Source organism: Malurus melanocephalus, unplaced genomic scaffold (genome assembly GCF_030028575.1).
Source record: "Malurus melanocephalus ecotype Western Australia unplaced genomic scaffold, MMel_1.1 scaffold_11, whole genome shotgun sequence".
Classification (NCBI taxonomy): Eukaryota; Metazoa; Chordata; class Aves; order Passeriformes; family Maluridae; genus Malurus; species Malurus melanocephalus.
The window spans coordinates 734,433-746,744 of NW_026623243.1; the positions used below are offsets into that span (position 1 = coordinate 734,433).

The following is a 12,312-nucleotide window of genomic DNA, read 5'->3' on the forward strand; positions in this document are numbered from 1 at the left end:
CTGATCCAACTTGTTGATTAACTTGACATATTAAACAGAAATATAAGGAATTTAAATACATTAATCCACAGAGCTACTGCACATATTTCAATTCATACCTAAACCAGTTTCAGTAAGTAGAGCAGCAGATGCTTGCTTTTAAAAGTAACCTGTTTCTCTTGAGGGAACCCTGCTAGAGACTTCCCAGAGGAAGCTTACAACATGACTTYATTTAGGAAAATTACAAGCCTTTAATGTTTCCAGGTAAACCATCATCATGTTTTGTTAGATGATACAAAGTTTCTAACACACCAAGACTGAGTTCTTTCTTCATTCATMCGAGTGGTCATTAAGCAAGTTTTCCTCCTAGAATCACTGCGCAAGAGGAAACTGCCTTGAGAATAACTGACAAATTAACAGTTCTTATTAATACTGACTCACTGACACAACACTGAATGAAGTCCAGAGTTCAGCCCCAAGATGAATGCAATTCACTTTTGTTAATTCTTTATCAGGCTGTTCTGGACACTTGTCYACAATTGGTGCCAAGGGACACACATCACTTGGGCGTAGGTCTGCACTACTAACTGTGCAGCAAGCAATGGCCACTTGACACAAACTTTCAGTTTAAAAGGGGTTTCAAATACAATTGTAACTAATGTTTTGAAGGATAATAATGAAACATACAGATTAGTCAATTTCATTCCCAACATAATAGTATTTCTAWTAGCAACCTGATAACATGAGTGGATTAAGCTTACAAAATAGGCACACAAAAACAAGCACTGATCAGAGGCAAGAATTTAGAAGGTCAAGATAATTCTGRATTTTGACCTCAGCTGATTAGGAAGAGGTCCCAAAATCAACAACGATACTTAATAAAACAGAAAGTAATACACTCCAAAATGGACACTGAGTGCAGGAAAACAGGCAGCAGAAATGGAAAAAGATTATAGCAGCTCTCTGATACTGGGTCAATAATGTCAAACTGCCACAAAAGTGCAACTGTTTGTCGTGAACTGCACCAACAGAACTGCTTTGTATGGAAAGAAAAGCAATTACTCTGCTCTGCCTAAATAAATGAAAASTACCCTGCTCTATGTGCTATCTTGACTTTTAACTGAGACCCATGTGCAGTTTTTTTCTAAGTCTATCTTAATGCATAATCCCCAAATGGAAGAATCTAGATAAGAATTACATGACCTAAATAAACCAACTAAGGGATAAAAGAATCAAGTCTGCTTTGCAAGGAACTGTGAAAGAGAGAAGTAAGGATCAGACACATTTATCTCTTATCTTCAAGGTGTCGTTTTAAAAAATTTTAGAAATATGTTTATTTTTTAAAAATGCTATTAATTTATAACTATTAGAAAAATATATTAAATACATTATTATTTTAAATAATTTTTTTTGTAATGCTGGAGATGAACCATTCTCAGTATTTCCTGGCTGCTGGTTACCTGTTTGCAGTTATACGGTTGAAGAAAAACAACCTTCCAGTTACAAGGATAAACAAAAAAAATGTAAAAGGAGGTTGTAAATTATCATAAAAAATCCGGAAAAACACCAGAGGCAGTTTTTCTCAACCCAGACACGTCTACAAGGTGTGAGCTCATGTCCCCTTCAATATTAAGCCACATTTCTATACTATTATATTCAAATCTGTACCTAGGTTATGKAATATTAAATCTGTGGCAGCCTAAGATGCTTTGCCTTCAATTCAGGTAGAAATTTTTTCCCCCAGACCAGGACTTACATGTTTGTATACTTTACAGAAATGTGAAATACTGTTATATCTGGTTTTGTATATATTTGCTATTTGTTAATATGAATAGCATACACTGTACTAGAACTAAATAAGTATTCAAAATTACTTAGTATCAAAAAAAAACTAAAAAGGCTTGAGCTTTTATTTTTATTTCTGAGACTTTAGTAGATTAGGACATTTTCTTCTGATTTTTTTTTTTTCAGCACAAAGTGCAATCCTTAAGGATTAGCAGAAGCATTTTATTACTGTCCTGAGAACAGGACAAAAGAGAGAGAACAGCAAAAAATCCTCCAAACAAACAAAAAAATTAGCTTTTCATACCTGGTAAAATATAATCAATGAAACAGAGGTTTGCTTAACCTACTCTCTGTTGATAAGATATTTCAATGTGTTGTGTTTAGGCTGTTCAGAGTAGGGCTGTTTTTTTACTCAAAATTACACAATTAGATACTTCAAGGACAGCATGAGCTATTCTTATGTGAATTCTGTTTTTAAACCAATGGTTGTGCCAACCTGAATTATATGCCATGTACAAAACAGCTGAAACATTCGAAATCATTCCACACTATTTTATTAAAATGCAGGAGGTGTTTTCTTATCCAGATGATTGCTTACTTTTCTGCTAGGCTACAAATAGTTTTTCCAACATGCTTATAAAATTAATTTAATTTTAAAATAGTGAAGGACACACATAGAAAAGAATTCTATCCTTAAAAAAGTAAATAGTGTAACTCAAGTTTTATTGTATAATCATGCACCATTTGTGTCTTCTCGAAACACAGGCTATGATTCCAGTTGTTGCTCCCTACAGGCAGCATTCCTACATCCATACAAATTCTTTGAGGTTCTGGCAGAACTCCACACAGGCAAAAGATTTGTCCACACAGAACAATGCAAAGAATCAGAAATACATATATTCTTTTCTCCTTTGTGAGAAGTGCTACCATGAAGTAAAATTATTAATTTTTTATAAAAAATTATGAGACCCAGATTGTGTTCCTGTATATACATATTAAGATTCATCCTGGTATCCCAGACAACTGAATCAGGCCCAAAGTGTTTGCTTGTAAAGACAAGATTTTATTTTACTTCTATCAGATTATATTTACAACAAATGTAGACAAATTCAGGAAATGAAACCTAAGCTTACTCCAAAATTAAAAATAGGTGATTCAGCTATGGTWGCATGTCCTATGTTGCAAATACCACTCTGCAGTTTCACTTTTAGGAAAGGAAATAYACATGAGAAGCAGCATTGTGCCGGAGTGTTTTGATACCTGATATGCAAAACCTTTCCCAAATGGCATGTCAAATCACTGACCATGCAAGCTTTTGCTAGTGGCATCAAGCCACTACTTTCACCTTGTGCAACACACAAACTAGCCAGTCTCAAACACTGAAAAATTCTCCTGAATCCAGAGAAGCYGAGAAAAAAGTACTAAGGCATTCATTCTTCCCACAGAGAATGGAACTCAACCCACATTCCTTTTGCAATTAAAACGACAAAACCAAAGCAATCCCCAAGACAAAAAAAGGAACACAACCATCAACCAAAAAMAACTCAAAACATAAAGCCTTACAAGCACTCAATCCACTCCTTGAAGACTYTTCTCAATTTTTACACAAAGTGTACTGGTCCATATAGTTAAGAATGTGATGTACAGTCCCTAAAATCCAGACTGTTTACATAGGATAAAAAAATTATACCATTGCTGCCTGACATACCTATTAAAGAGAATCTTAGCTCTGTGTTTCATAGGGTTGGGTAATRTCACATATTGAAGTTCAGATAGATAAAACCCTCAAGGACAAATTGCTGAACCTCATTCACCAGCTTACTCACCCACTTCATCACAGCAAAGCACATAAATCTCACAATAAAGATTTAAAAGAGTGAGGTATACTGCTGCAATTATCACCTGMTCAAAAGTTCAAAACTAATTATTTGTTTTCTGTCATGCTTTTAAGAAACAAATTACAAACTTGATTTCATAAGACAGAAAAGTCCGCTCAGTTTTCCCACAACAGGAATAAATCTTGGTAACACATTTATCTGTGGGATCACCAAGTCTCACTTGAAACAAGGTGCTGCCAGAATCCAGCAGYTGTTTCAAATATACAAGTTTTCACATAAAAACCAGCAAGCCTCATATYAGAACATTGCATCACTATCAGGAAGTATTATCCTGCCCTATACAGCAATCCTCAACAGAACTACCATAACCAAGGATATGTGGCTGAAGAGCAAGAAATATAAACATAATTACTGTGACTTCACAGAAACACAGAATGGGTCAGGTTGGAAGGGACCCCAGTGGGTCATCTTGTCAACCCTCCTTGCTCAAGTAGGGTCACCTCAGAGCACATGAYGCTGGGGCGTGTCCAGGATTGTGTCCAGATGGTTCTTGATTATCTCCAGTGAGGGAGACTCCACAACCTCTCTGTGCAACCTGTTCCTGTGCATGGTCACCTGGACAGTAAAGTTCTTCCTCAGAAGAACTTGAGTTTAGTGGAACTTTCCATGCATCAGTTGCTGCCCGTTGTCACTTGTCCTATTGCTCAGCCCTACTGAGCAGAGCCTGGGTCCATCTTCTTGACACCCCCCATGCAGATTCTCACAGACATTGATGAGGTCCCCTCCCAGTCATCTCTTCCCAAAGCTGAACAGGCCCACTTCTCTCAGTCTTTCCTTTTAAGAAAGATAATCCATGCCTCAAATATCACTGCTGACCTGCTCCAGAAGATCCATGTCTCTCATGTACTGAGGACTTCACAGAGCCACATAAGACCACCACATAAATTTACTTGAGGGGACAGCTCTACCATATAATTTTACACTGAGGTCCATTTTAAATACATTTATCAAGCGAGGACAGAGAAAAGGAGCATTAAAAATACTTCCTCTATAGTTCCAGTTTATTGTGGGAAAACTGATCAGCTTCTCCACACTCTTCTTCTTCCCAGCCATAAGACAAGTCTGGATAGTGGCTTTAGCGTCAGAATGAGATAATCATCCTTTGAATGAGATTCAGTTACTGCACAGACCGCTACACCAGCCTCATCCCAGAGATGTATACCAAGACTACAAACATGGAGTTTGTATATACGATGTAAGGCAGAGAAGATTACGGCTACTAAGAGTAACAAGRGACATCTCCACACACTGTTGGAAATAAAACCAAATCTATACCACCTACCAAGCATTTAAGCTTCTTTAACAAAATCTCAGCATTATCAGAGGTTGCATGTTGGAGAGGGGTTTTAACCTTTTCTCAGTAGCAAGCTGATCTCACCAGGAAGCTGGGGGAAAGTATGCCCCAGTGACAGTCACTGCTCACAACCCTGGTGGTATCCCCAGTTTCTCTTGTTCTTAAGGACACTGAAATCCATGCTCACAGCTGATCCCCCTGTCATCTACTCATCTCCCATGTGAGGTAGTGTTTGGATTGCTTTTGGCCCTTTGCAGAATTAAAAGAGCATGTCACTGGCTGAGCAGAGCACCCAGCAGAGAAAGTACTGCACATCATCTGTGGGAAGAAGGAGYAGCAACAGGCTCAACACACAGAAGGGTCATTCAATGCCTACAAGATACTGTATAATGGGATCACATGCATATATGAGACTGCTGCTGCTGCCTGATAACCTCCATGAGCATAAGGCACTCAGAGCCAAAGCGCTTCTGTAGTGCAGGCAAGTCATTGCTACTGGGTCATATTAGCACTGCACASGCCATCATTAGTGAGTGATGAGGTGAAAGATACTTGAAAATTGAGAGGAAATCAGTGACATGCTTCTTTAACAGCTCTAGAGTGACTCACTTCTTCCTCCTGAAAACACACAGGACAGCCCCAGAACCTGTAGTTTTTAGATTTCTGAGAAGAGCACCCAGCAGAGAAGGTATCAGAATAAAAATCCATAACCTACATCTTTGATGGGAGCAATCTTACAGTAACCACTACCAAAAAGATAAGCCATATCTAAGAGGAATTAATTTCACAGAGAAAAAAAAATTTAGTGACATATAAATATATGTTTGCATAATTTGCACACTTTAATATTTAGTTAACAACTGGTATRTATCCACTAACTAAAATCCAACACAGACATTTTCTGTCCTTTGAGACAGAAATCTAAGCATCATTATGGGTGGGGAAAGCTGAAATTATGTTGTATAGCAATTTACTGCATGTAAAAATTTGCCACATTAAGCACACAAAAACTCATTTGAGGAACAGCATCCCTCAGTGATGGAAAGGTGCTTACTCCAGTGCCCTCACCACTGATACTCTACACAGCTGACAGGAAGGTGCTTTTATGCTACCACTGCATACTYTAACAACTCCTGATGAGATCCCCTTTGGGTCATGCCATTCTAAGAGAAATTCACCAATTGTCACAGGAACTCCTGTAATAAACTTCTGCCTGAATCAACTAAAATGCAGTTCCAAAATCATTCATGTGTCACCGATATTCAGCTGACCAGCAAGCGCACAAGCAGCCACAGCAGCTCCCTCAACCACCTCACCTAGAAAGTGCAAGAGTATCAAGGCTGATCCGAAAGCAGATTAAAGTGTCTGGGAGCAGGTCAGAGGGTTTCTAGCAGCAGCAATACTAGCTAACATTAGCTAATGCTAGCTAACCAGCTTAAACCTTTGTGAAATGATGACTCAAATAACTGGGGATACCAAAGCAGCTCAAAATAAAAAATAAAAACTTTTGTTATTAGGAGATGGTTACTTTTGCCTCAGACAAAAGACAACTGGAGAGAGGGTGGGAGAAGGGAAGGAAGGCAGCCAGTCACAAGAAAACAAGTCTTATGAATAGAAAGGAGRCTGTTATGTATTTTGATGTTAAGATTTTATCTAGACTGTCATGAGAACTACCATGTGTTTGTACATTTAAACACATTGTGCAACTTTCTGCCACTAAAACTGACTCAAAAGTCACATTAAATGCAGCGCAGTTTACTCCAGCGGCTCCCTCTGTCCTCACAGTCTTCGAAAGTTTCTCCTCTCTTCCATGAAGCCTATTTCACATTCTCTTGGTATTGAGGATATGTGAGGCCAAGGCTGGAAAATGCTAAGCTGCAGCTCAGTCTGCAAACAAAGATACAAACTATATTTGCATTATAAAAATAYAGTACTGTATATGGGGAGCAAACACAATTCCAAAGGAGTAACTATTGTTAATGTCCTGTGAAAACTGTGCTGTGACTGAATTTCAGGWACCCTGGGTGAAATATCATTTCATACAGTCATCCACCATTTAATACAGACAACAATGAACTACTGAAGAAATAAGATTTTTAAATTTGTGGATAACACCAAGACACAAGCAGATGGAAACAAATTAAAGGGTGGAAATAGAGCCACAAATTCCCCAGCAAAATATTTATTTAYTTTAACAACAACAACAAAAAATCCTTAAGTCTTCTCAGGATGCATACATCCTTAACAAAAGCATGAGAAGGGTATGGTTGCATTTGTGGTYAGACRCAGAATTTTAGATGATGAAGCAGGAAGCCAGGAAAACCTATTTATAGGTTACAGATGCTTAAGATAAGTGTTATTTCAAGCATCAATACCAGTTTGAAGTTACTTCCTCATCACCCATCTGTCGTGTTCTCACATCACAGGACCTCAGGCCTACATGGTATTAGGAAGCTATTAGGAAAATTGATGAGATAGGTGAGCTCACCTGCCAGGCTGCTCCAGCCCACGTGATTTTGCTCACTAAGGAAACTTATTGCCATAAAAGAGAAKATAACTTAAGACAGATTAGAGGGCAACTTTCAAGAGTGTTGAGAGGTAAAGTGCAGCAGCATTTAGCTGCTAGTTTTGTCCACCCATGTTATGGTCTCACCACAAGACTCTCAGATTTCTAACACTAATGCAAATTACATTTTTTCTGAGAATGTATGTATAATCTTGGTTTCAGATCAATGTAAGACTTCTCAGACAGATTCTTCTAAACTGCAAAACAATTACAATAATTCCAGTACTGCTGACAGCAAAACAACTATCACAGGACTATGCAGCTAGCTACTGGCAGGTAAAACATGGAGGTTTACAATAATTATGCCTCAAATCCTACACAGTCTCAGCAAATTTTAGTGGAAAACTCCAAACTGAACATACTTATCACTTATATAATGACTCACGGACACACTGATAACCAATATAAGTAGTAGAAAGACTTGCAGCCATTACACTCCACTCACATGTCAATCCCCACACTTCACTGGAACTGAAGGTTTAAAAAACCTAGAATCTAAATTCTATTTGAATAACAAATTCTCTTTGATCAATTTAAATCTTTAAGAACAATTCTCTGTGTCTGCTATGGATTCATTTTATGGATGCTCARTCTTCAGGCTACAAAATAATCTGCAAGCAGACAAATACTTTTGCACAGTATCAATCCATCTTAAGATCTTATAAAAAAAAAATCCCTTTCCTGTATAGTATGTGAGCATTTCCCCAAAAACCTAAAAACTAAGCATTCAGGAATTCACTCTGGAAAATTAATACTTAAAAAAAGTTCTACTAAAATGTTTTAACTCTGTCTACATTATCCCACTTCTTAAAGCACTAAGAGTTCTCATTAACTGTGAGTGGTCACTGGATGGCTGCACTCCAAGAGCTGCTGTCAGTGGCCGAAAGTCCAAGGGACTAGAGCAGTGACAAGTGGTGTACCTCAGGTTCGTATTGGGATGTGATTAGACACAGGGGTCAGAGGGAGTAGGTAACCCATCCCGGGAAGCACTCAAGGCCAGGTTTGGATGGGACTTTAAGCAACCTGGTCTAGAGAAAGGTGTCCCTGTCCATGGCAGTGGGGCTAGACTGTCTTTAAGGTCCCTTCCAACCCAAACCATTCTATCATTGTACATACAGCACATATGCCCTGAAGCATTTGGGCTGCACTTAGAGGGGCTGGGCAGGAACTCTCGGTTCTGTGAAGCAATTACTAAGACCTATTTACTCTGCACTCTTACTGGGTGAAACGGTCAGGACTTTTGCAAAGAGATGGAAGATGCAACAAACAGGTGCTTCCTTGGTTCTGAAGTGATTAGAAGTTATTACATGACAACAGCAAGCTATTAGCTTGTGAAGAGCCTACCTGCAGGCCTATAGCAAGTCACAAAACTTGTTTTGCCACACGAACAGCTATGCAAACCAACAGCTGAAAAAGATTTCTTCATACCTAAAAAAAACCCTGGGGGAAAATATGTACTAATGAAGACGCTCATACCTTGAGAAGTTTCGAAAGCTTTAAAAAAAAGAAAAYATCACGACTGTTGTACAGTCATTAACTAGCCATTTCTGGTGTGGGTTTGTGGTTTTKATTATTTTCTAAATAACTCCCCAATTAGTATTAAATAAATATTTTGTTAAAAAAGAGGAGCAGTCAGCTAGGTTCACCAACAAAGTGCCASCACAGGCTCCAAGCCTGTGCAGCACTACAGGCCACTCCAAATGATAAAAATAACTGGATATTCAAAGATCTTCACCCAAGTCTGGAGTTATGACTTTGCCATTTAACCTCTTTTAAATGTGAGAAAATGGGAAGATAAACAAGTCAGGTTAGTTACACAGCACCTCAGCGCCTCAGCCAAACACGTGGCTTAACATATGGTAGCATTTACCTAAGAGGGGAAAAAAGAATAATTTCTATATTTTTTCCCACTTCAGCAACTCAGAGGCCAGTAACCAAAGGCACACAAGCTACTTCCACAAGTACCTCTCGCAAACAGCACATTCAACTTCCTTAGGAGTTCACGGCTGTTCTCTGTAACTAAAACGATCCAGCGTTTTAGTTAAACAAGGGCTGAGCCCCACAACCCATCCGCCAAMAGCGTCCGCGACCCCGTACTCCAGAGCAAATCCAGGAACACCACCCCCGAGCAGCAGCAGCACCATCTCTTTTCACCGAGCTGACTTTGTTTCGGCAGGAAGGGGCTGCCACGCTGCCAGCGTTTCACCCATTTCCCTGGACCGGGGCGTCCAGCCGGCCCGACCCCGGTGCCTCCTCCTCCTCCAGCGCGKCCCCCAGCGCTCGCTCCGGGCCCCTCCGCCGCCTCCRGGCTGGCCTGACCCCTCGGCGGGCSGGRACGGGAACGGGGACGGGAACGAGACCCCCGCCCAGCGAACCGCCCGGCCAGGGGCCCCGGGCACAGGGACAGCGCCCGGCTCTGACCCGCGGCCCCGGCCCGCCTCACCCCTGCCGGGGCGGGAGGGGACGGGAGCAGGGCCAGGCGGCCCGGGGAAGGGGCACCGCCGGGGGAAGCCGGCAGCGGAGGCAGGGGCTGGCGGCCAGCGGCTGCCCCGCTCAGAGGAGAGCGATGCGGCGGGATGCCCGGCGGGAGAGGGACAGGGGCCGCCATCCGCGCAGCCCCGCGGAGAACGCGAGCACCTACCGGGGCCGTAGGGCGCGGACACGTCGCGCAGCGTTCCCTCGGCGGCCGCGCCGCGAAGGCTGCCCCGGCCCGAGCAGGAACCGAGCAGAGCCGGCGCCGCTGCGCAGCCGGAGGAAGGTGCGGAGGAGCACCCGCCCCCTGCCGGTGGCGGACCGGGCCCGCGGCCGCCCCTCCCCGCCTCGCCCCGCCCGAGGGCCGCCCCGGGACCCGCCGCCCCAGCGCTGGGGGAGCTGCTCGCTCCTTCGGGCCGGGGATCCGCCGGAGCGGCTCTGAGCGGTGTCAGCCCGGCGGGCCCAGAGCCAGCCCGCTCCCCGGACCCGGACCCGGAGAGACTCGGTCACCGCGGTGTTTCGGCTTGGTTTCCCTTGTAATTTACACACCTTTTCTTTTTTTACCCAAACACAGCAGAACTTATCTTCTGTTACTGAACAGAAAGGGCATTTTCTGTTTTAAAATAAAGTCCCACCTTTTTCTTTTAAAAACATTATGATCAGCAGGACTGAGCCAATCTGTGTTACTGCATAAGAAGAAAAGATAATCCCTGTTTCCTAATTTTTTATTTTTTTTTTTGGCACTGATGTTCCTCCATGAGTTGGGGTAGGTGAGGAGTTAGGGGTATTTGGGGTAGGTGGGGATGCAAGCAGGAAGAACAGCATTTTATTGTGTGGGGAATTTCTACTGGCCTATCTCCCTCAGCTGGACTGTTGCTGGGGTGGGTATGGAAAGGGCTGGGGAGCAGAGCTCCGGACTCTGTAAATTCCGCTRYTGTCAAACCAGCAAGAGAGCATTTTTACAAGATCAGCWTGGTACTTCTCTTACCAGAGAACAAAGCCACAGCCAAAATGTAGGGCATATCGCACATCATCAGTGTCAGGTAGACAAAAGGCAGTTCCCATGTCTTATTTTAACGATGTCTAGTCAACAGAGCTTTCTTTTATCGGTTTAAAAAAAGCATACTTTGAAACCAACTTGTCTTTGGTATAGGGTGGTTATTAGAACATCAATCAACTAATTTCTTTAATAGATTTTCACAACATAGTGAAGTTTCATGCATACTGTAATCTCAAAATAAGCAAAGGAAAACCCAGTGGGAGTGTTGCTCAATGAAAGATGGTATTTATAGCTTTTTGTTCTAAATGAYGATATAGATATACCATAGTTTGACAGTTAGTGCTTAATATATTAAATCTAACCATGTTTCCCYGATTACTAATTAGATGGCACTGTCTACAGCAAGATTAGTTGCTGTAGGTCAGTATGCGAACTGAGGCTGACTCCTTTGATAAGCAAATGTTTGCAATAGAAACAAACATTTTAATAAGATTACATAARTAGCAATATCAAATTATTAAAATAAGAAATAATATTATCTGCACAATAACCAACACCTCAGAATACATCTCTATCAATGTCAATGAAATAAGTAAGACTTGAGAATGGCTGCAATTGAATCCCATTGATTATTTATTTGGATGAAAAGGTGACACAACACATAGAGGGATAGTGGAGAGCAACACTTCCCTGGAAATATGGCAGCTGGCAGAACCAAAGAAGAAGGGGTATGCCAGCCCTTGCAGGTCTCAGGAAGGCTCACAGTTCCTCTTTTTCTTTTTTTTCTTTCTAATTTGCCCTGTAGTTGTACCATTTTCATATATTGAAATTGCTATGCCCATTAAGTAGAGGTCTTTCATAAGAAGTATAAATATCTACACCTACAGGAGTTTGCTTTTTATTATTATCTGTGATGAACTGTGATGGAATTTTTCCTTCTGTAGATTAAGTTTGTCATGAAACCAAACGTGTTGCATAGCCACATATATTCTAAATGTTTCATCATGACCTAATATGTTCTGAAGTTATAATTTTAATTCCAAAATATTTATATTTATTTAAAAATAAATCAACAAAATAACTTGGGTTTATGATTACACTGTTGCACACAGGAAAAACATGTATGGTACCTATTTATTTTGCAAACATCAGAAGCCAAAATGTCATAAGAATCCGGGCACATTGGGCCTGAACAAAGATGACCTTGTTGGCTTTATTCACATCTTTGACAAATTTCTTTGCTAGTGTCTCTAGAATTTGACCTCAACTTTCTAGTCTCTCTCATAACTACATATTTTTACTAAGTGAAATTATAACA

The 12,312-nt window shown here is 41.0% G+C and overlaps 1 protein-coding gene across 1 annotated transcript in view; it reads right to left on the reverse strand.

The window, feature by feature from the left end:
- Nucleotides 1-10,290, reverse strand: part of FAM3C (FAM3 metabolism regulating signaling molecule C) — a 31,123-nt gene extending 20,833 nt beyond the window's left edge. Inside the window, exon 1 of the mRNA XM_057378423.1 lies at nt 10,164-10,290. The gene's annotated coding sequence lies outside the window, so the exon portion shown is untranslated. The remainder of the gene's footprint in view (nt 1-10,163) is intronic.
- Nucleotides 10,291-12,312: the final 2,022 nt, after the last annotated feature.